At 50.1% G+C, this 24,834-nt stretch overlaps 1 long non-coding RNA gene across 3 annotated transcripts in view; it reads left to right on the forward strand.

Annotated features, from left to right (window-relative positions):
• The window catches only part of LOC139361617 (uncharacterized), a 176,996-nt gene that overhangs the window by 43,562 nt on the left and 108,600 nt on the right, over positions 1-24,834 (forward strand). Inside the window, exon 1 of one of the 3 annotated variants that reach the window (XR_011619187.1) lies at positions 9,496-10,024. The exons of the other annotated variants lie outside the window; for them this stretch is intronic. This is a non-coding gene — a long non-coding RNA (uncharacterized lncRNA). Of the gene's footprint in view, positions 1-9,495; positions 10,025-24,834 lie in introns of those variants that run through there. 3 annotated transcript variants of the gene reach the window in all.

A 24,834-nucleotide genomic window follows, 5' to 3' on the forward strand; every position in this document is an offset into this window, starting at 1 on the left:
GATAGGGGCAGAGGAGACAGGCCTCCCACCCGCTTTCCCCTGGAGCTCAGCCAGAATTTCCCATTGAGGAGCCCTCAGCTCCCTGAGAGCCAGGAGCTCTTGCGGAGAAGCCGCTGTCGGCATGCCACCCGCTTTGATGGCCCTGCTCTGCCATCCCTGCGCTCCAAGGGCCGGACCCTGCCGCTGCCTGTGCCAGACGGGTCTCAGGGAGGTGCCAGCCAGGGGTTATGCATGGCGGGGCCTGGGCATCGCTGTCCAGATTCCGTGGCTGCCGGTTTCATTCTCTCGCTGTTTGTCCCCCTAGCAAGACTCATGAGGTTCCTTGAGGACAAGACCCCCTCCTGCCACCTGGTCTGTTTCCTGAACGTTCTCTGCACGAGTACAGCCCCGGGATGCAGCCCTCGGGAATCAGGGTGTCGGCCATAGTAGGGCGGGTCGCTCTGCTGGGCACCATGATGGATGTTAACTGCTGTGCTTCACTTTGGGGACATGTTTAAGTACAAAAGTAATTTTAAAATTTCACCATTATTTCAAGACAGCTAAGAGCCTATTAGCACAGAATCCCTGGTCTGAATGAAATCAAACGGTTCTTATTAATTATTCATGATGCCACGAATATGTAGCCTTATTTTTTATAATTGCCAGTCTGTATAATTAACCTTTCATTTGGTTAAAGTACTTAACACTAAGTAGAGCTGTAATTTCAACTGTTTATAAAGCATATGGAAGAATGTTTAAATGTTTAATTAGAACCACTTTTTTAAGTTTCATAGAGAATTTTTTTTCTTGTCAACAAGGGTCTTTAATTATTTAAACCAAAAGAGAAAAACAGACCAGAAAAGAAAAACAACTAGTAAAGCTCGGAACTGCGAAGGTGGCATCATTCCGTTAGTCTCGGGTTTTGCTTCCTGGGTTTGTGACGTGGTCAGAGTCCTTGTCTTTGATTTCCTAACACAAGTTGTTAAAGTTGGAAGTGAGTGTGAAATTGAGTTAGTCTAGCTTTATTCTTTCACGGATGAGAAGTGAATTATCTTCAGCAAGGTGGGTGCAGGCGTGGTCCCCGGGGGTCACTGTGGTGAACAGGCCGCCCTTGTGGGGAGCCAAGTTCGTCATCACTGGGACAGAGCCCAGGACACTTCCCCAGCTGGCCAGCCTCTTCCTAGAACCTCACACATTGCAATGGATGGAGTCCAGATCTATACCGTGAAGAAACGAGGGTGGTTACAGAAAGCACCACGATCTCAGCTGAGTGGCTCTGAGCACCCCAACGTTGGGGCACCTCAGCATCCTGTGTGGCTCAGGCTGTGCCCAGCAGGGAGGCCGGCCCGATCGAGCTGCGGTCTCCACCCTGAGAGTGAGGGCTCCTTCCCCCAGCGCGAGTTAAAGCATCATGTGTCCACCTGTGCAGTGGCTGGTCCCAGTGGCCCTGGAGGGCTGAAACCCTGGGTCCCGCCACTGGTCCGGGGCATCCGTTTCCCCTTCCTGCAGTTCCTGTGTCTGTGTGTCCAGGGGGCTCCGATCCCTGTCTTAGGACCATGGCTGAGGGGTCAAGTTCACCCGCTTTGGAGCTGGCCCGGATCTTGGTTCTGTGGATCCTCGCTGTGTGGCTCTGGAGCAGTTCTGTCCTCAGGAGATGGATCCTCACAGCCGCCTCTTGGGGCCATGAGGAGAATTAATAGGACGACCCCCGGGTAGCTGCTCAAAGCCCTGTGCGGGGCCAGCCCTGTGTCTCCACCAGTTCCTTTGCTCTGTGCTCCCCCCCACTGTCACATCGCCAGCCTTTATTTCCTTTTCCTTGGACCCAGACAGCGAATGCTCCGCTGGTCTTGGCAGCCCCTTCTCTAGTCTATCCTCAAATCACTTCCTGACGGACAGCCATGACTAGCCATCGGCGTGACCAAAACCCCACAAAATAGAACCCAACTTTCCTATTAAGCTGTACAGAGCTGTCCCAGCCCCACTTCCCACAGGCTGGCCTCATTCACCATGGGATCCGTGGTTCTCACCTGGGGCTGGGGGTGCCCCTGGCATCTGGTGGGGAGTGTCAGGGATGTCCCTCCAGGCCCAGTACAGTCCCCCAGCCAGTGGCCGGCAGACAGCAGCACCCAACCTGATGTCCCTGTGGCTTCTGGTTCCCCGAGGCTGGCTGTGCTTTGCTGCCTCTACATGTTCTCAGACGTGTGCCCTCTCTCCACCTTCACTGGTTAGCAGTGTTCCATCCATTAGAGCTCAAAGCACTGCCTCCCGGCAATGCAGCCCCTTCTCCTGGCCTACCGTCTGCCTGTGCCCCACGGTCTGTACCGTGTCCTCACGGACCGATCAGAGCGAGGCTCCCAGGGATGGAAAGGTTCCTGCTTGTGTCTGCTTGTGTCTCTGTCCCGCCTTCTCTGGACCCGGCACCGTGGCCTTTGCCGACAGAGGTCTTGGGTTGATTGTCAGCGAAGCAGACAATCTATATGGCTCTAAATGGCTGTGAACATGCTTGATTGGGTTATTTTAAAAATAGTTGTATATGTAAACATTTGAGTGTGACACAGGTGGATTTTTGGGCTAATGGTCTTGTTCTTCAGGGAGTAACCACAGGCCCATGCACAAGGACCATTTCCAGCTGATTTATGGAACGCTGTTCTACCTGGTTAATTTTCAACGTTATCTCAGCCTGAGAGGTAGGTCAGCATGTGACGAAGTTCACTGGTTTGAATCCTAATCTGCTCCTTAGGAGCTGCACCTTCCATGCCTTCGTTTCTTCCTTGGTTAGGTAGGGAAGGTATGAGCTACCTCAGAGTTGTGAGTGAGGCCTGCATCGAGTGACCGCATTAAAGTGACAAGGACTGCACCCGGAGTGTTGATATTTAAAGACCTTTAAACATCGCGATGCTGCATTTTCATACCCAGGTAAAACAGCAAAGTTCTTTCAGATGCAGACACAGACCCTCGGTGAGGTGGGGGGCTGATGGCAGGAGGTGGACCACCGACCCTGTAACGAGGGCGTGGTCTGCTCGAGGCTGAACGAAGTGCACATCATTGCATGTACCACGGAGGTCCCTCTCGTGAAGTCCTGGAAGGGTCCATGTGGCTAAGCCATGTGGTCTGTCCATGGCGTCTGGCAGGAGCAGAGCTTTCGGGTGCAGCCTTGCTCTTGTGCGCACAGCCCTCAACGGTCTCAAAAGTCTGAGGCTTAAAGCAGGCTTGGGGTTTCCTTACACCTCCTGGACATCTAGTTTGCCTGGCAAACATGTTTTTCTTGGGTGTAAAGGTGAAGGAGTGGGTGATTCTGGTGAAAGTGTACTAATTACTGCACTTCTGGGTCAGTGGCGCTTGGTTGAAGACACTATCTGCCCTGGATGGACATCTCTGGGATGGTGAGAACCGGTGGCTGGATGTCGCGGGGTTGCCAAGAAGATGCCAATTTTTTCCTTTTTCCTGAGTAACAACACCCTACTTTGTTTAGGGAAGCAGCACACCCAGCTGAAAATCCAATTCTCTTGTACGGCGGAGCGGCTGGTGACACAGGTCCAGATGCTGGGATGCTGATGGGGGGTCCTGGAGTGGGAGGTGTCAGGAGGCTTTCCTGACCCACAGCAGCCCTGGGCCCTTGTCCGGCCTTCTTGCCCGGGGCATGACACCTGGAGGGAAAGCAGCTTCGGGGGCCCGAGGGCCAGAAGGCAGAGTCCTGGCGTGTGAGGCAGGCCTGGGCCAGGCTCCTCGGAGGATGTCACAGACCTGCTGCCCATGCAGGGACCACCCACCTCTGAGCCCCACGCAGATTTTCCTCCATAGCCGAGTGAAATCCTGATACAGCGAGTGAGGCAGTCAGAGGCACCTTTTGTGGAAGGAGGACAAAGCTGGAGAGAAAGAGGTTTTCCTAAAGGCACAAGGCGCTGATTCTGCGTTAGGGATAATTCCTAGGAGTGTGGTTGCTGGTGGGTGGAAAACTAGCCAGAGAATAAGTGGGAGTGGCACTTGCTGGTATTTAACTGATTCGTTCATGAATGGTCCGAACAGTTCCAGTGAAAAGAACATTTCGGACACAGAAGTTTTCATCCTGCCTGACAATGAGCATGACCGTGGGCTGTTCCATCCTTCCTGGGCGACAGTGAGAGGGTCTCAGGCCCTTCCGGCCCTGTGCTGGCATTTCCCCAGGGTGTGTGCCCCATCCTGAATAGGCTGGAATGCCTCTGGGTGCAGCTGAGTCTCTTGAAAAGGGAAGAGACATGTGATGTGCTCTGGCTGAACAGGAAAACGAGGGAGGACAGGGAGAGGGGCCTGGAGGTGAGGAGGATGGTGAGCAACACTGGGGACAGAGGAAGTAGGGTAACACCAGGGACAGGGGGACGGAGGGTAACGCCGGGGACAGGGGATGGAGGGTAACACCACTTCTCCAGGTGCCTTTGGGGGATGCTGCCGCCTCTCGCACCCCAGAGTGAAGTCAACAGGATTCTGTCCCGAGGAGCCCCAGAGCCTGGCAGCTGGGATTGTCGCAGTATGAACGACTGTTCACTAGCTCTGCACCCTGGGACAGGCTCCCTGGTGTTTCCACCCTGGTGTCCCATCTGGACAGTGGGACCCTGAGTGTCCCCGTCCCAACTGCGCCCAGAGCCCTGGACTCCAGCGTGTCGTCGGCACTCATTAGCGTTTCTTTTGTTGTGGTCCGTGGACGAAGTGGCTCTCTCTTTGTGTGTTCACAGCCCTCCTGCTCACTTTACCTTCTGGGAACACTTTTTACATAGCTTCGTATGTGGGGAGGACTCGAGTGATTAATGGAATGTTTCATCAGGTGCAGTTCTTCTGTTTCCCAGTTTTGACACAACATTTGGTGAAATTTCCCGGGACTCCTGTGGTCAGCCTCACGGTTTCACTCTGTCGCTTTCTAATGCAGTATTCTTTGGGAGTCTTTTCAATTAAGCGCCATCATTTAAAAATAAGTTTTATAATATGCAGTTTCAGGTTAATTCTTTACCTTTGTGTCTCAGGCAGTAGCTACCTACCTGTGAGTAGTCACAAAAGTTCATGCAGTTTTCTCTAGCTGTCCCTAGCTCGTAGCTCAGCAGGTCCCTTCAGATGAGTCAGCCAGCTGTGTACCTGCATGTTCAGGATACTTGTCAGGGGCCTTCCTCAGAGCAAGACCGACGCTCACCTCATCCTTGGGACTTTGGAGCCCGCCCTGGAGAGACTCCAGCCACGTCCAAAGGGGCCGTCCGGGTCCCACAGGCTGGTGGGAGTGACTTCTGAGCCACTCCAGACCACACTTTGTGTTCCTACACCCCACAAAGCCACTTAAAGTGCCATGTTCTGGTGCTGTGTGCCTCACCAGTGTGCCACACAAGCCTGCACGGGGATCTGAGCGGGCGCTGCCTTCCTCAGGCTATGCTGGAGTTTTGGGGCAACTGGAGCACTCGTGGCTGTCATTCTCGCCACTGTCTGGGCTTCCCTAGAGGGTCTCACCTGCAGCGTGAGGACCACATCGGCAGCCACTGAGGAGCCGCCAGGTGCAGCGTTGGTCCCACTCAGTCCTTCTCGACTTTGGTGAGAGAGTAGACAGCAAAACTTCAGCTGGGAGCCCCAGGCCTTCTCTGCTTGGGGCCCTGGGACTGACATAGCACAGATCCTGCCATCCACGTGCTGGGGGCCCCGCCGTGCGGCTCCCTCCTCTGGTCAGGGGCTGCACCCTTGGGCTGTGCAGCTCCTGGTTCTCACACTCAGGGGCCCAGGGAGGGTGGTGGATGAAGAGAGAAGGAGAAGGGTGGCAGTTTGAGCCCAATTGTGTTGGCTTCATCTTCCGCCTCTTGTCCCTAAGTACATTGGCAAAGTTTTCCAGGTGAAAACTCAGAAGGGATTTTTAATGACTGGAATCTGTGAATTCCATGGAAGCCAAGTCTGTCCACCTCTTTCACCCACCTCATTTCTCCCCGTTGGGGCTGATTTTGGCAGCGTTCATAGGGGCAGGGACGGAAGGGGTGGGGGCCAGCCGTCGGCCCTGTGTCCCTCCCTTCCTCCCCTCAGCGCCACAGCATTTCGGTGTCATCCCCTTCCGTGCACGCGTCCTCATGAAAACCAAGTGCGGCTGGAGGGAGATGCCTGCGCCCACTCCCGTGACCTTCCCGGCCAGCCTGGCTGCAGCGGCCCCTCGGCAGGCATCTTTCTGGTGCTGCCTCCGTGCCCCTCCCATCACCTGATGCTCGTGTTCCTGAATCTTCACGCGTGTGCTCTGTGCAGCCACCTCACGGGCTCCCTGGGAAGGAAGACAGTGTCTCACGCCGGTCAGAATGCTCTTCTCTGTCCACTGAATAGTCCAACACAGAATCATTCCTCTGTGATTATTTGTGCTTTGTTATGTAGAACTGGAATAAAGAAAAAGTGAATTTAGATATTACAGCCATCATGTTGAAGCTTAGTAATTGCATTAGGGAATTAAATGGAAGCATTTGAGCTTCTCGAGTTCTAATTCCACATCTTCGTATCCCCATCACCCCATACCCAGTGTCTAACAGAGCTCTTGGTCTAGGAGTTTCTTGATAAATGCTTACTGAATTGAACTGGACTGAGCTTAACATTCCCACCCAGAGTTAGAAGCCAGTCCCTGAATAAATTGCATTTAGAATATGAGTTTGACGTTACTGTGGTAAGGGGTATCCTACACGTCATAATTCCTAGTCAATATCGGGTATTTAGTCAAATAGACTCAAGTATAGAGAAGCATAGGCCCATCTGGCAAAAGGGCAAGGCACGCTGCTTTAGGTCCAGGTCCCCAATATCAACTATGAAAATAAAACGTCAACTCCAATGACAGCCCTGTCCTCAGCTGGTCACTGTTTATGCTAACAATTATAAACAGCTTGAACTTGCTGTCCTGAGAGGCAACACACCCTCCATTCTCTCTGCAGTGTAGCTGCCTTGGTGGATGGAACATGCCCCTCCTCCCTCCCTCTCCCTATCCCTCCCTCCCCCCTCCTCTCTCCCTCCCTCTCCCCTCCTCTCTCCCTCCTTCCCCCCTCCTTCTTCCTATCTTCTCTCACCTTTCTCCCCCCACCTTCTCTCCTGGACAAGGGGCAGAAGAGAGGAGACCTCCGGAATCTTCTGCTTCATCCAAGCAGCTTGGGGGCAGCATCAACAGCTGCAATTTGGCTGCCCCAGCAGGTGCCTCAGGGCAGCCTTTCTAATGGGAATCCTGGAATCATGTCTTTCCTTAATGTGTCCTAAAGGCTGGAGGACATGAAGTGAAACAATGCTCCATGCTCAGTCCTGTGATTTTGTGTAATTATTGGACTTACTTTGAAATTAAACTAAATGATACCCAAGGTAGAGCATGAAAAAAAAGAAAAAACAGGCTATGGTGTTTGAAAAACAAACAAAACCGTTTGGTTTGTTGGTTTGTTCTTAGACCTTCACAGGCTCCTAGGTCACACGTTTCAGTTTCTTAGCAAGTGGCATTCTCTGCAGAAGCTGTGTCAGTCTGTTTGATGATGTCAGCCACAGCAGAAAGAAGCACTCCGTAGGCCCCGTGCTCAGCACCTTGGCGTGAGCTCCTGCCATCTTCTGTTCATGCTCATCACAGCTCTGTGCAGTGGGCATCCTCCTGATCCCTGTGGGAGGATGGAGGGTGGAGGCGGAAGGGTGAGTGATGGCAGGATCACATGAGGGGTCTCTCCCGAGGTAGGGAGGGGAACTGGCCCAGGACCTTAGTGCCCATCGCATCCTTCTTCCTCCTCCTCTGCCTCTCTGTGACTGTTTGACTCAGGCTGCAGGGACAGACATGAGTATGTGCAGAGCCTGTGTGCATCCCTGGGAATGTGTGCTCATATTGGCAGGGAGGGATGTGAGTGTGTACAGAGCGTGTGTGCACACCTTGGCGGTGTATGCCGGCGTTGGCAGGGACAGATGTGAGCGCGTATGGAATGTGTGTGCACACCTTGGGGATGTGTGCTGGCATTGGCAGGGACAGATGTGTACAGAGCGTGTGTGCACACCTCGGGGTGTATGCTGTCGTTGGCATGGACAGACGTGAGCGTGTACAGAGCGTGTGTGCACACCTGGGGGTGTGTGCTGGTGTTGATAGGGACAGATGTGTACAGAGCGTGTGTGCACACCTGGGGGTGTGTGCTTATGATGTTTTGTAACCGGCAAATACGTGGCCTGTTGCATCGGGCGGCCCTGCGCCCATGCTGAGCCCGTCAGTGGCCCTCGGGTTGGGGTCTCCATCTGCCCAGACAGCACTCGAGTGGCTTGAGGTTTCAGATTCTTCCTCTACGGATACTTGGGCTTCCTCAGGACCAAACATCAGAACCAGCCAACTGCAAACTACAAGAACGTTCAAATGCATCTTCAGTAGGAAAAACAAAAGCAATTGGAAAAATTTTCCAACGTGACCCCGTGGTTAAGCCGTTAGATACTCCAGCCAACAGATTGAGTCACTTTAAAATTCACACCAATTAAAATGTTTGTGAGAGTTGCAGAGCTTTACCGCTAAACCTTGAAATAATTGAAGCATTCTGCTCCACTTGCTTACAAACTAGAGTTGGGGATACCTTTCAGTCCAAAGTAGCAACCTTCTAAATCCAGCTTAGATGCGAGGCTCCCACTGACACAGGAAGAGACAGTGGCCCTTGAGTATTCTCCTGTGTTCAGATACTGTGTCATTTCTTTTTCTTTTTTTTTTTTTTTTTTGTATCCTGATCATCACTTCTGCTTTTCCAATTCAAACTAAAGGGAGTTTAGTTCTGTTTTGGAGAAGCTGTGGTTAGTAGTTTCTTTTCATGGTTTGCTTAATCTCTTAAGTCTGGTGCTTACATTACCCAAATAGACTTTTCTTTAGTACGACAGTGCCATAACCCAGGGCTTCTCCCTCCATATCTTCTCCCCAGGAGGCTCCCTAGGAATGGGTGCTGGAGATCCAGCCCCTTTCCATGTGCCGTTTTCTTTGAGTCCAAGGTAGGTTTGGCTCAGAGAAGAAAAGAGGCCTCCGGGTTAGGTGCCTCTGACTGCTTGCTTGTGAAATGTTTAATGATAAGGCGACTTCCAAACTAATTTACACATTGATAGTTGTAGCTTGAAGTATCACCGCAGTCAGAAGAACAAGAAACACTCCCATAAAGTAGATAAGCAGAAAAAAGCCATAGAAGTTTAATACAGCGCAAATAAAATGGTGTTGTAAGAATGTCCAGTGGGAAATGCTCTCAGTCCAGCCAGATCCAGCTGTGGCGTCAGTCCAGCTGTGGCGTCCTCCTGTGAAAACATTCAGCCACGTGTGGCTCTGATCGCAATCACTACTCTGAATTGTGATCCAGAATGTTGTTGGGGGCCGATGCCGGGACTGTTCCAGCAGTTGAGTCTGATTGGGCGTCACGGTGGTGATGTGCTTAGCGCGGCCAGCTGGGCTGAGTGGTGGCCACCCGTGCACTCGCCACGTGCAGCCGTTATTCTGGTGATGGGGTTGCATGCGGCGCGGCTTGTCCACCTGGCAATTAAAGTACTGGGAACCCAACCGCAGGCGGGTGCCTCCCGACATGGGAGCTGTCTTTTTTATCCAGGGCCCTGTGGCGCTGCAGACCCCTGCCGCCAGTCTGAGCTCACAAGGAGGTACCGGAGGGCTCTGCTGGGGCATGGAGGTCCCTGAGCAGGTGGTCACTTATTGCTTGTGGAGTGGTCCATGGCCTGTGAGTTTATTCTCGGGGTTTGTGTGGGCGAGGTTAACCAGTTCACAGCTGGGCACTTACCCCTTACACAGGTGACACTAGTTAAAGTGGAATCTATATTAGCTCACACGGGAGTGTGTGAGGAGCTGGGAGGGTGGGGAGGCTTGGCCCTAGCACTAGATCCCGGTCTCCTGACGTTTCTGCGTCTTCCAGTTGAGGGGCCGTCAGAGCCGCTGTGGGTCCTGAAGACAGTGGGTGCCATATGGACCAGGGGATGCAGAAGCCTCTAGAGGCTGCGGGAGGCAAGGAGACGGTCGCTTCCCCAGAGCCAGCCCTGCCGCCACTTCGACGTTAGATGGTGGGACCTGTTTTGGACTCCAGCTTCCAGAAATGTGAGAAAATAAGTCAGTGTTTAGGGCGCGAAATTTGGGGTGATTTAGTGGAGAAATAGAAAACTAGCCCACAAAGGTGCACGCATTGAAATGTGCTCTGTCCAGGTGTTCACAGTGGTGTGAGGGGGATGGCATCGGGGTTCTGGGAACTCTGCAGTTTTACTGAAGGAAGGGGGCTCGCCACGCCTTTCCTCATATAACTGAAGGTATGTATGCCTGCCACACTGCCCAGGAGACAGGGACTAGAATTCTGACTTTATTTCTTATGGGAACCAAGCCACAGTCAGAACACGGTGAGGGCCGAGACGAGCTTCCTACAGCCTGAACTGGGAAGAGGAATCGCAAGTAGTTTGTGTTTTTCTACACAGACCTGTCCTTTTCAGGTTTTGTTAAGTTTTGGAAAAAGGGAGAAGCCAGGCACACCTCGGCGAGGGACAGTGTTTCTGGAGGTGGTGCGGCTTCAGCCTGAACGTGGCCGTGTGGTTGGGAGGCTCAGAAACTGCCCTCCAAGGGCACTCATCTATTCCTTATTGCAGTAATACCTTGTTTACAGAAATCCACAGAAATTACAGTGCGGGAGGCTTCTGGTCTGGATGGGTTTGGACCGAGGTCACGGGGTGTTGTCCCAAGTGCTAATCCTGATCTGGCAGAGGCTCTGTTCCCAAACAATTATTCCACAGTTTCAGAGCCTATATCTGAGTGATAGTCTTTTAACTTTGTTGCATAAAAGGAAACAAAGTATGTCTTGAGGGTCCAAAAATCCATGTGGTAATCATGGCTGTAAACTCATACCTGGGGCTTTGGGCTGGAGTGAAAACCACCGTCACCTGGCGTGGACGCTGCGTGGTATTTTTAGCGTGGCGGCCTGCTCGTGCCTTGAACTCTATCTGCAGTGTGAGCAACAGCTGTGCATTTGAGAAATGTGGACAGGTCAGCTTGCTCCTCCAGGGGCCTGCAGGCATCCGGGTGAGGGGCCTGGGATGAGGCCACATCAGTGGGAAGGAGCTTGGTTGTGTCAGCAGATATGTCTGTCTCTACAGGCCCGCAAGCCAGCCAGAACCCAGTTTTCCTTTGGTCATCTAATGCCAGAAGAAACCTGTTTCTTAGAGATTCTCATAATTTATATTAATGAACCATTTGACCGTACATAAAATGTTATAAATGCATGAGGCTTTACAACCTGGCAGATGTGTAACTCACATGTCGTTGTATCAAACTGTTGAAGATATTTGTTTCACTTGAAGGTTTTTAACATTTGATGTGCAAAGCAAATGCCAGTAGCATTTTGCAGGAGTATTTTGGAATTTTAAACACAGTGGGATAGTGCTGGGTCTCTGGGATACTGGTGAGGTGGACGTGACCTCAAGCTCTTGTAGCTTGCAAGCAGGATTGCTAAATTGTCACAACTGCAGTGCTGGAAAGTCAAAGTGGATTTCTGTAAATGAGGTATTAGTGCAATAAGGAACAGATGAGTGCCCGTGGAGGGCGGTTTCTGAGCCTCCCAGACACCCCAGGAGGAAGCGGGGGACGGGGGCAGTTACCCACCAGAACCTGGACGGTGAAGCTGGGTTTGCTGGTGGCCCTGCTTGGCAGGTCATTACGTGCAATAAGAAACAGGTGAGTGCCCTTGAGAGCGGTTTCTCGGCCCCCTTCAGAACCGCAAGTGGAAGACGCTCCAAGGTGGGGGGTGGGGGTTCGGTTATCCACAGGAGCCTGGATGGTGGAGCTGGGTTTGCTGGTGGTCCTGTGTGGCAGGTCATTACATGCAATAAGGAACAGGTGACTGCCCTTGAGGGCGGTTTCTCGGCCTGCTTCGGAACTGCAAGTGGAAGACGCCCCAAAGTGAGGGGGGGCTGGTGGTCGGTTATCCAGTGGGGCCGGATTTGCTGGTGGCCGCTGCGTGGCAGGTCACTGCGTGGAGCGATGGGAGGGGAGTGGAGTGGGAATAGAGGATGCACCCTCCACAGCTACTGCTGGGAGTTGGCTCTGGTAGCAGAAGGGGCATAGATAGAGGGATTCCCATCAGGGGCAACACGACTGGGGTCCCACGTGTGGTGGATGCCGAGGTGTGGCTATATGTAATCTCAGTCTGCACAGCCGTCCTGGTGAGTGGGTTCAGTTACCTTCCCATCTCACATTTGAGAAATCTCGGGGGCTCACATCACAGCTAGGCGGGTTGGAACTAATGTCTCGGGCAGGACGTTGGCCCCAGAGCCCAGATCTTACCCGCCCCCGCTCTTTTCAGTCCACCAAGCTTGTAGAGAGGGTTGTGTGGTGGTGGGTGGCGGCTGAGAAACCAACACAGTAGAAGGCGGGGAGGAACTAAACCAGGCAGGAGACACAGGCAGTGCTTGGGAGGTCTGCACGGGGTGTGGGTGTGGGAGACATCTCTGGGCCAGTGAACCCCGTTGTGTGCTCCTGGCTTGCCCAACCTTGGCCCTCAGCCACGTGCTGCGTGCTTTAGGTGAAATCTCAGTCGCTCGTGTGGTGCGGGCATCTTTTCTCCCTGGCTTTGCCTCTCTTTAAATCACGGAGTCTCAGTGGGGATGGCGGGGCGGATGGTGGTCCATGGAATTTGCCCTCCACCTCCCCATCCTTGTCCTGTCCTGTCTGGCCTGTTACCTGAATCTGTGTCTCTTCAGAGCCTGCAAATGAGTGGAGGCCACGACAGCCTCTCGCTGACCGACCTCTCAAACTTTTATTCATCAGAATAGTGTTAAATGCCGATTCCTAGGCACCCCCATTGGACTCTACGCCTGCCTAGCATGGGTACTTTGGGGAAGGTAGAGGATTGCTGGGCTGTTCCAGGGGGGAATTTGCATTGTTGAATGTCTATTGTGTTCCTTCCAGCACTCTACATTCCACGCACACCTGGCATTAAACCTGGAAGACCTCTGGGTGCTGTGCTGGTGAGGAAGCCCCGGCTGGACGAGGGGCTGCTGGGGCTCGGACTTGATTCCTGGGCTGGGGGCTGCGAGCTTATTCTCTTCAGTGGGTCTGCTGATGGGATGCCCTGAGAAGTCCTGCTGTGCACTCAGGGGAAGGTGCAGAGACAGGCTCAGAAAAGACAGACCATGGATTTAAAAATTCCTACTGGAAAATCTTTTATGAGCAAAGTAATTTGCATCTAACTGAAGACAATCATTGCTTGAATAATTGGTTTGTTTACAAAGTTGGTCCTATGAACAGATTAAAGTTTTCATTCATGCCTTATCTATAATGTGAATAGGAGCTATTACCGCAACTTAAATTAGCTTTAAATTTCGTATCAGATTGCAGTCCAGATTACAAACGGCTGCTTGATAATCTAATTGATAAAACGGAGGAATTTAGTGTTTGGAACCCAGAGTGAAGGGAACAGAATTGCTTTGGTTTCTCAAAAGGGTGTTGACTGAGTGGTGACCTGGGGTGAAGAGAAGTGGCTAGAGTCATTACACTCGAGGAGATGATCTGCCCCCGCCTTTCTCAGCTGTCTTCTGGACAAAACAAAGGGTGATAAATGGAGAAAATTCAGCACTGAGTTCGTCTATGCCCTGAGCTTCTCATACAGTCATTAATGGGCTGTATCTGTGAAGCCTCCATACAGGCACAAAGGAATTAGGCTAGAGTAAGGCGGCCGGCGACCTCTGGCGTCTGGACCGCGTGTCACTTCCTAAAGCCCTTTTGGGTGAAATGACAGTGGCAATGTCGTTGTTCGGAGGAGTGTAATCTCACGTATGAGATGCAGATTTTAAATGATGCAGATTTTAAACACCAAAGTCAGGAAGCTTGGTGGGAGTGGCTGTCTTCCAAGTGGTTTTCTGTGCTGCCATGGATGAGGCGTGGATGTGTCATCTGTTGGTGAGATCCACTGGTGAAGGGGCTAAGCAAACCATGGAGGTCGGGGGGGTGAAGCTGCATCTCTTCTGGCATCCCAAGTAAATACCTGGGATCCCATCTCCAGCCTTTCAAAGGACACAGACGAATATAAAATGCAGATGGGAGAGTTCATAATTTGGGCATCTCTGTTCTTTTGAAATCAAAGTGCAAAGAAAAAGTTTTGCCTTGAGGTCTTAACCCATACTTGTTTTTCTCCTGAGGTTTTAAGATTTTCTTAACTGCTTTTCTCTCCCCCAATCCTTGAGGAAGTTCTATCTTCATATCTTCTTAAAAGGTATGGTTAAAAGATATGGTTAAATTCAACACTGAAATATAAAAACATGCTTTCATATTTTTCTTTAAACTGATGTATCTGACATTGGTGAAGAACTAACTGGGAGTATTGGTTTATTTTTATTTTTTTGAGACAGTCTTGCTGCGTTGCCCAGGCTGGAATGCAGTGGCACGATCTTGGCTCACTGCAGCCTCACCTCTTGGTTCACGCCATTCTCCTGCCTCAGCCTCCTGAGTAGCTGGGATTATAAGTGCCTGCCACCATGGCTGGTTCATTTTTGTATTAGTAGAGACGGGGTTTCAACATGTTGGCCAGGCTGGTCTTGAACTCCTGACCTCAGGTGATTCGCTCACCTTGGCCTCCCAAAGTGCTGGGATTACGGGCACGAGCCACCACACTCGGCCTGGGATATTCTTGATTATAATTGTAACATATCCCTTTAATAAAAACAAAACAGAACAACAACAACAACAAAACAGCTGTCTGAAAAGTCTCGAAATTAAAGAGCTCAATTGGACAGGGATTTGGACACCAGTTGAATGGCCCAGCACACCATAGTTACATGGGCCACTCGGCCTGTTAGGTCCTTAGGGTATTTGAAGTCATATGGATATTTGCATTTCTGCCTCTGGATATCGTGTTAGTATTCGGCTAGTGTTTGAGGGCCAGGCTCAGATCCGGGAAAACAAGAGCCCCTGCCCTCACGGCACTTCTCTTCCATGTGTGTGTGTCAGGAAAATAGAAAGCATAAGATTTTTTTTCAATGAGCTGGGAAGATGGAAAAACAAGCTTAAGATGTTTACTTGCTCAGAAGAAGGGAAGTGCAAGGAACACTCAGCTTTGTTGCTGCTGAAGGAGGCCCCTGGTGGAGGCTGTTTCAGAGGTGGGGTTTCTCTGAGAAAGGTGGTAAGAGGCAAATAGGATGCCCCATCTGGTTTGCCAGAGATGGGGAAAGTTAGTATCCCCAAAACAGCTTCAGCATTCTGGCAAAGCTTTGGAAAACCAGCTACGGTGTAGGACCTTGTTGGCCGCTGGGTAGAAGGAAAACATTGCTGGTCCTGAGGGCTGTACTGTTGTTCCACTGCTATAAAGAACTATCTGAGGCTGGGTAATAAGGAAAAAAATGTTTAATCGGCATACAGTTCTGTGGGTTGTACAGGCTTCTACATCTGGGGAAACTTACAATCAGAGTGGAAGGTGAAGGGGAGGCCGGCATGTCTTCACATGGCTGGAAGGGGAGAGAGAGTGAAGGGGAAGGTGGCATGCACCTCCAAACAACCAGATCTCAGGAGAACGATCATGAGGACAGCACTTGGGGGATTATGCTAAACCATTAGAAACCACCCCCATGAGTCAATCACCTCCCACCAGGGCTCACCTCCAACATAGGGTTAGAGTTCAGCATGAGATTTGGGTGGGGACACACAGCCACACCATGTCAGGCTTCCCATTCTTCTCCTGCACGTGCTTCGCAAATGGTTCTGTCATTGGTTTTTGTTTCTGTTGATACATAATATACGTACATATTTTCAGAGTGCATGTGATACCTTGATTCACCCCTATATTGACGAAATCTGTGTACTTGGGATGTCTTTCACTTTAGTTTCTTTTCCTTGTGCTGGTTATGTTAAGTTATTCTCTCCTAGCTGTTTTGAAATACACAGTAGATGACCCACTGCCATCCCCCTGCTGATTTATCAATAGTAGGTCTCGCGTTCCCATTAGGCTGTGTGTTTGTGCACATTACCAGCCTCTGCCCATCCTACTTATGAGTGGGCTCTGCTGGGCCCTGTTGACCACCTACTTTTGGCCTCCATGAGATCTGCTCTCAGCTCCTGCTTATGAGTGAGAACATGCGCCGTTTCCTTGCTTGACTCGTTTGCTTAACGTAATGTCCTCCAACTCCATCCATGCTGCCGCGGATGACAGGGCTCTCCGCTGTGTGGTGGAGTATTGCTCCTGTGTGTGTTCGGGCCACGTTCCCTTCATCCCCTGTTGATGGGCACTCAGGTGATTCCAGACCTTGGCTACTGTGGATGGAAGCTGAGAGCAGTCACTGGCTTTATACTCGGGGGACGTGAGCCACTTTGATGTTCTCAAGCAGCCTATCCCCAAAGCCCTCCGTAGAATGCCGCATTCGTTTGTACTCATGGCTTCTTCCACTAGGATGAACAGCTGGGAAGGGGCTTTGAGTGAATGCTTGGGTTTCTGTCTTTAATTGGTACCCAGCTACACTGGCCAAGTAGAGGTCCCAGTGACCCTGGACACTACGTCACATAAGGTCCAAAGATGCAGTTAGGTTCTTTTTTTAACTTAAAAAAAAAAAATGCTTTTGACCTGGGTAAGCTATGGCATCATCAGTTAGAGTTTTTCATATTGGAAAGGTGTATATTTTATTTTCTAAGAAGGAAAGAAATCCTCTTAAATACTCTAACCACAGATTAAATCATGTCAAGGAAAGAGGTACTATTTTGGGGGAAAATTACCCCTTCATGTCAAAGATCAAGGAGATGACTTACATTGTTTAATTGAGTTAATTATGAAATCTTAAGTGGTTTTAAGAAGATGAGCTGTGGATCCTACAAGACATGAGACTGATACTGATTTAATGTTAGTCAGCCCTGACAGAATGTGGCTAATATTTAAAGCTTGCTCCAGTATTGCTTGATAGATTGTAAGTTAATGTAAAGATCTGTTTGACGCTTTTATTTTACAAAATATTATTGAGAAAAAGTTTGACAGCCAAGGAACGGCCTTCAACCAATTTCTTCCTAATTTCTATCACCAGAAAATTTTGTCCTGTTAATTCCAGAATTTACTTTTGGAAAGTTCCCGTAAGGAGAGCAGAGGTATTGGTGGTTGAATGGTGACTTGAATTTAGGTGAAGATCGTTAAATATTTCATAGTCATGTTTGTCTTGGTGGTTTTAGCAATTTTATATTAAACTTAGAACTGTGAGTCAAACCAAATCTGTTCTTTTGCTTTTGTGATACTCCTTTGTATGACTATACTGGTAAAGAATGATAAAATGTGTATTGGGTATTTTTTCTGTGTAGATATTAGGATTTTTAGGGGAACAAATTAATCATTCTTCTAATATACACTGTGCTGTGTGTTGGGTCCTTTGTATATTAGTTGAATCACTCTAATGAGGACCACTTGAAAGTCTGTTTCTATAGCAGATGTTTTATATGTTGACTTGTGTTATGCAAAATCCTTCATCCTCTAAGAAGACTAAGCAATGGGTTGGAGGAATTATTTAATCACCCATTAGGTCTATTCCGAATGCCCAGAATTGAATGCAAGTACTAATTATGTTTTTGAAGTGGTGTGTGTGTGTATGGGTGTGTGTAGTGGACTCCTTTTTAGGTCATGGGAGGGAGGTAAAGCGAAGATGAGATTTGCTGATGAACATTTGTGCACATGCTAGTGGAGAAGTCATATGACTTGACTGCACCTGCGTACTCTGATTTTGGTTTCGTTAGTGTCCGTAGCCACAAGCCTCAACTGCCTCTGGGACCCACCCTGAGGGGCTGTGGTGAGGGTTATTACAGAGTCGTGCGTCTTAGTGAAGGGCACAAACGGCCTTGTGGGCCTACTTTGGCTTTGTTTGAACGTCTAGATTGTTAAACTAAGTTTAACATTTTGAGGATTATAAATTGTGATTCTTGTCTAAGAAGAGGTTTCTGTTGTCTCTGAAGACAGGAGCCCCAATACAGATGGTCCCTGGCTCCCAATGGTTACATTTGTGATTTTTTTTTTCAACCTTGTGATGGTGTGAACTAGTCACACTCAGTGCATTGTTTGGCCCAAGATGGGCTGCCTCTGGATGAACCCGTTGTAAGTTGAAACTATGATGTCAAATGCACTTTCTATTTAGGATATTTTCAGCTTATGCTGGGTTTATTGGAACAGTTTCATCCCATGGTAAGTCAGGGAGCATATGTGCTCATAAAAGTGGAGACGATCTCATAGATACCGTGAGATATAATGTCTCTGATGTTATAGAGATACGATAAAAACAATCAAGTGGGACTTGGAAGCCTTGGAGGGACTCACATGGGCGGCTCCTGGAATGCAATCTTGAGCGCCACTGGCTTCTGGATGTGACATCTGTACCTTCTGCTTAGCCCAGTGTGTTATCGGCTGCTCTCGAGGGCAGAGAGGTCCGGCGTTCCTGTGTTTAGGTATTTGAGCTGCCTTAAGAGGCTAGGTCAATTCTCACTGGTGTCTTCAGGGCTTTAGGCCTTCTGAACAAGCAGGAGGAAGCACGACTTTGTAGAGCTTTGGAAATCTCCACAGACTTCAGGGCCATCCCCTTTGGCAGGAGAGAGCCCCACTGGAGGCGAGCAGGGTGCCGTGCGGGCCTCTGCTGGGCCCAGGCATGTACGGACGTTGTGAGGGCCACAGGACACAGATCGGTCTTGGTTCACAACTGGTGTCGATGGCCACGCAGCATTTCTTCCAGGTACATGAGTGCGGGGACTTGGGTTTTGGGGTTGCCTAGTTGCTTGGAAGACCCCCATTCAGACCCCAGCCTGAGTCACCGTGACAGGCCTCCTGCTTCACACGCCACACGGAAGCCGTGGCGTCGGTCACTGACGTCCACCGGGTGTCAGATGTGCGTGTGTATCTTCCTTGGTCTCGGGATGTGTCTTGTTTTGAGGTTATAGTAAACGTTCTTTACAAGGGGTTTTGGATTTTTTATGTTGTTTGCAAGGAGGCAGCAGGGAGTGCTTGAGCAATGAGATCCCCTTTCCAACCAATACAATTTCAGATCCCAGCAGGTAATTAAGGCAGCGGAGCTGTGGGATCACCTTTGCAACCAATGAGAATTCAGATCCCAGGAGGTAATGACGGCAGCGGGGCGGGTGGCAGAACCCTGAACTGTGGCTGTTTCTGGTGTCTTGCCCCGCGGACAGAGCGTGCTGGGGCCTCCGTGGTCCTCTGTGGGGTGAGTGGAGCGCATGAGGTGGGTGCTGCTGGGCCCTGGCTGGCTCCCCAGCCCGGGGTTTATGCAGGACTCGTTAGACAACTTGGAACCCAGAAAGCAGCACGAGGAGAACGGGATTGTGCCTTTCTGGATCCTTGGTGCTTCCCAGTCTCAGACACTGAGTAGGCTCTGAGGGGTCTCGCCGGGAAGACTTGCACAGTCGGCCCCCAGGATGGAGTGGGGCTGCAGCGGGTCTTGCAGGAGCTGGAAGTGGGGGTGAGTGTCTCGCAAGCGGGACCTTTCAAGTGGGCCCAGCAGGATGCATCTGTGGAAATGGTGCCACCTAACGCAGGGCTGCGGCCAGCAGGACCTGAAAGGCTACAGCGGGCTGTGTTTCTGCTCTCTCTCTCGAGTCTCTGCACGGTTTTCCTTGGTTTTTGTCTGTTTGGAGGACGCTTCCCCCTTTCTTGCGCTTACCTAGCCTTCTGAGCTTCTTTGTTGAGTATGACAAAGCCCTGAGAAGGCATTTTTATCGCATAGTTGTGTTATCCTGGTGGCTGGATAAATGACCTGCAAATGTGGGTGACTCAGTAGCTCTGAGGGTGTTCAATATCCAAGACAGAGGTGGGAAGGAAATGTTCAGGCAGGCATCAGAGGATCTGTTCTCTGCTTTACACTGGGGCCCTGGTTTGCTGACAGTCTTCACACTCGATCCAAAATGGGGGATAATGAAGTCTCACGGATTCGGCTTCAGCTGAGAGCTGCCTCCAGCACAGTCTTGTGTGAGTAACAGTTTCTATGTTTGGTGCGAAGGGCGGGCGTCAGTCAGTTGATCTTATTTGTGGTGGTGCTTATGGTGGGTTTTCCGTAAGGAATGTAGACTTTATTAGCTTTGGCAAGGGAATCCTGAGTGATAAATTGGAAGAATGTCTCAGGAAATTCTGGAACCTGCAGTGAATCTGGAATCTGTATGAAATTGAGATTTGGATTCTCACGATTTCCTAATGCTACCCCGAAACCCAGTAGTTGAGACAGTCGTAGAGCTTCAGTTGTGCTGCCCCGGTTCCCCATTTTAAAAGGGACACGTTGCTTTCCTCTAGAATGTTCTGAGCTCTGAGTGCTGCCGGCAGAGTGACCAGCTCTCTGCATCAGAGGGGAAGCCAGGGCTGCGTTCACGGCGTCGCGGCAGCCGGGAGCTGACCCTGGACCTCAGGCACGTGTGATGCTGACCATTTTCTGTAAACTCCAAGGGTGTAGTGGTCTCCTTGGCCCTTTACAGTCTTCTGAAGCTTTTGATGTGTCTGCACTTTGTAGATTTTTCAGAAGTAGACAGCCTTTTCCCACACCCTTGGGCTGAGTTTCCTCAGAGGCTGGTGTGTGGGAAGCACCACACCCACATTCTGACAGGGAAGACTCTGGTGCCCAACTGAGGTCAGAGTGGAAATTTGTTCTTCCTTCCCTCCAGTCTGGTCCAGCTGCTCCCTGCTTGGCCAGAAGAAAATCATGCTTATTCAAGTCGTAGGCAAACCCCCGAAGTCAAACATTTGTCTTTTTTCTTTAATATGCCCATTTAGTTTATATGGAATGATAGCTAGAGAAATGCCTTTTAGGGGAAAATTAATTTCCTTAATTACAGAGAACTTTTTGGATAAAAATCAGGAGGCTATTTTGTCATAAGATCTAGTTAAATACTACAGTGGAAAGCTCCTTATATTTGATCTTACACTTGGGCCCTGCGTGCGTGTCCGCATGCTCGTGCTCATGACGCCAGGCGCAGATGTGAACTACAGGCACAGTACATACTTTCTGGTTGCTTTTTTGAACGTCTTATTGCTTGACCTCTCCGACTCAAATGTTGAGTTATGTTGATTCTGTTCAGAATGTTTATCCCTCCGTCTAGGGTCCAGTCGTCTTTCAGGGAGGAACCGTCTTCCTCATCTCTGTCTCCTACAGTATTGTATATTTAATAGTCAAATATTTATAGGTTACATGGGTGACTGATCTGTTCATTAGGAGGAAAACAATGCCAATTTTCACATCATTATAATGGACTTGTTAAATGATTGTTAGTATAATGAAGTTTCCATGGCAAAAGAGGCTTTGCAGATGTGAGCGTCACGGACAGTGAGATGGCGGAGGACCCTGGGTTGTCCAGGCGGGTCCAGTGTCTTCACATGTGCCTTTTGAGAAGGCAGTACGAGGGTCTGCCTCAGAGGAGGAGACCTGAGGACGAGATAGAGGCCAGAGGGCTGTGGGGGTGAGGGCAAGTGTGGGGCAGGGGCAGGGTCCGGAGGGGTGCAGGGCTGAGGCCGGGGCAGTGGTAGGAGGGGTGTGGGGCTGTGAGCCAAGCTGCATGGTGGCTTCTATGAATTGGGAGACTCCAGGCAGGAATACAAGCTACTGACCCCTTGACTTCAGCCCTGGGACTCCTGACTCCCAGGGCTGAGAGGAGGTTTGCATTTGTGGTAATTTGTTGCAGCAGCAACAGGAAGCTAATGCATTCTATCTGTTCTTCACCTCCAAACCTTTGAAAAGTAACCCTGTTGTATTGGCCTTTTGTGTGCCCTAAATTCTAATGAGATGGTTTGTAGGAAATAATGGACACAAACGATGGCAGAACACAAAGTTGGACAGAAGCAGTGTCTTCTGTGGTTCTGTAGTTTGGGTCTGGGAAGTTAGATTTCGGTCAGAGTGTGTGGTCTTGTTCAGCGTATACCTGGAGTACTTGTTCAGAGCTCCTGGGGGAGTGGTCTTTAACACTGTTAGGATTAAAACTCCAAGCACATCAGAGCCAGAGTTCCTGAGTCAGTGTTAGGCGACCTTTGAATAAGAGTTGGCATGTAGAGTCTGCCCACTTTACTAGTATGAAGAAGCAAAATCTTTTTTTTTTTTTTATTTTTTGAGATGGAGTCTCGTTCTGTCACCCAGACTGGAGTACAGTGGCGAGGCCTCGGCTCACTGCAACCTCCGCCGCCTGTGCTCAAGTGAGTCTCCTGCTTCAGCCTCCAAATTGCATGATTTATTTTCCTGTTTTATATACTTAGTATGTGAAAACTCTGCAAACTTTATTAATACAAATGACATGCCAGAACTTAGGAGAATCTGGTATTTTCCCATGCAAATTAGTAGTGATGTGGAATTCCTGGGCTGATTTGGTTTTATAAGACATGGGGCAGATTCTTTGCCTTATTTCTGTGGAACTAACAATTGTTAATCACCCAGCACTCTTACCTCCCCCAACAGCTCAGGTGAGGGGGGTGTTACCCCCACTGTCGTGATGAGAGGCAGGAGACTGAGGCTTAGATGAGCAGGTGACACATTACTGTCCAGCCCCACCCACCCTGTAGTTTCCTGCCATGGCTCAGCTGTCTTCCTGCAAGAAAGGACAGACACCCTGGTGCTGGGTAGAATTCCTTGTGAACCCCTTTCCATCCTCCAGGGAGTTCTTGCTTTACAGTGGTGGCTCATGGGGAGTCCTCTGGCCCACTGAGAAAGTGACTCATGTTGTGACATTACTGTCTCTGTCCGGCTGCTGTCGATTGGGTGATTTGTAAAGAGACATTTATTGCTCACAGCTCTGGAAGCTGGAAAGTCCAAGGTCAAGGCAGTCCAAGGTCAAGGCACCTGCACATCTGGTGCCCCAGGGCCTGTGGCTCACAGACGGCAGCATCTCGCCGGGTCTTGCGTGGCAGCGGTCATCTCGTCAGAACTCACGTGGTGGAGGAGCAGGAGGGCTCCTCCAGGCCTCCCAAGGACACCAACCCTAGTCCCGAGAGCAGGACCTCCCAAAGGCCACACCTCTTAATGTATCCCTTCGGAGATGGTTTCAGCATGAGGTTTTGGGGACATTCAGGCCAGAGCCATTGCTCTGCTGGGGTGTTAGGGCTGCATGGCATCATTACTGCAGCAGAGCCACAGCTTCTTATCTGCATTTGCTGCAGGAGAAGGACGCAGGTGCCTGTGCAAGTTGGGGTTCGGTGCAAGAAGTGGAGACCCTCTGGGAATCTTAGCAGGAGGAACTTAAGGACTTTGAGAACTGACACCTTAGGACTGTAGTTTTCTTCAGACTGTAAAAACCTTGGTGTATGATAATACTGAACATTGCCTGAGCCCTGTGATCCTTCAAAACAGTGATGGTTAAGACATTCCCCTTCCCCACAACTGCGCCCCCACTTTTACTTCAAGAAGCCCGTTCCCATGTGGCTTAGGCTGACTGGTGGGATGACCATTTACCGAGGACAAGACCAGGTACAGGCCTTCAAACCCCCCTTCTCTGCCTTATAAGTGATTAGCTAAACTGCCTGTTCCCACTGATCAATCACTTCCCACCTTGAAATGGTTCTTCGTGGTGCATTTGCGCCTAGGGGGATGGACTTGTCTTTGACTGTCGCCTTCCACAGAGGACAGTTAGGGTGGGCAGGAAAGAATTCTCTGCTACAGGTCTGCATTCCTGGCTGTTTCCAGAAGTGGGAATTCTGGTGCCCTGGAGTGTGGGAATGGATTTCTAGTGTCCCAGCTTCAGGTGGAGTTGAAATTGAGTGAGGCAACCCACCACACCCATCTGGAGCCAGGGACTAGAGCCATTTTTAAAGTGGCAGTTTCTCCATAAGATTACCCAAAAAATGCGCTCAGCACGTTTCTTTCTTTCTCATATGCATTTGGCCATCTAAAATGGGAATGGTGGTTTTTTGAAGCATGGATGTAGTTTTAAATTTTGAGTATTGTAAACCTTAATGTAGCTTCTTAAAATGTTTGCCTGATTATCTGGAGATTTACTAAACCTTTGGAGTGGTAATAATGAATTGATCTATATGACTTTGCTTTCTATGATGCAATGATGGGTCAGCACGCGATTGGCCAAAACAAATTCTGCTTTTTGGGTTTCTTTAATCAAACAAGGGAGTAGAGTGTAGGCTGAAGTGGCAAATTCATTTCAGAGCACGCCAGAGCCCTCGTGACACCACAGAGCCACACCTAGGAAGATGTGGTTTCTGTAACAAGCTTTGGAAAACCAAAGTTCAACTTAATTATCCAACTTTGTTACAGAAAAAGCTTAGACCAGATGGCCAAAGACCTGATTGTTTCATGGTTGAGACATGGTTATAAAATTGCCCTTACTTGGTGCCAATCAGTGTTGGTCCACAGTGATACTCCTCCAACCTCACTGAATAGTTTGGAGACTGATATGAGACTGTGAAAATCTCCTTAAGGTGAAAAGGTCTCTGGAGCACCTGGGAATATCTGCACACCCGTGGCCATTCCCCTATAAGATGGAAAGGACGGCTGGGTCACGCGGGAGCATCCGCACACCCGTGGCCGTCCTCTTTAAGACGGAAAGGGCTGCTGGGGTGCCCCGCAATGTCTGCACACCCGCGGCCATTGTGGCTGTCCCCCTTTCTGCTCAGTCACCTCTGTGTTCCCGCATTCAGGCTTTGGGACACTCATGAACAGCTCGTACCCTGGGCTGGTGAGGAAAGAGTGGGAGGTTGTTCTGAGGCTCTGTCACTGTCTGCCCTGTCATGAGCTGGGCAAGGCAGTGGCAGTGACCCTGGAGGAGTCTGGTCAGTGAGGGCTCCGGCAGGAAGTGCTGAGGCTTGAGGTGGCTCTGCCAGTCGTCACCAAATGTCTTCCCTCTTATTTCCATGATTCCTTCTAGTTCTGCACCTTGCACTGCAGAGTCTCTGTGTGTCTATAAATACACATGAGTTACGATACAGGTGTCTC

The sequence above is a fragment of the Macaca nemestrina genome, unplaced genomic scaffold (assembly GCF_043159975.1).
Source record: "Macaca nemestrina isolate mMacNem1 unplaced genomic scaffold, mMacNem.hap1 Scaffold_71, whole genome shotgun sequence".
Classification (NCBI taxonomy): Eukaryota; Metazoa; Chordata; class Mammalia; order Primates; family Cercopithecidae; genus Macaca; species Macaca nemestrina.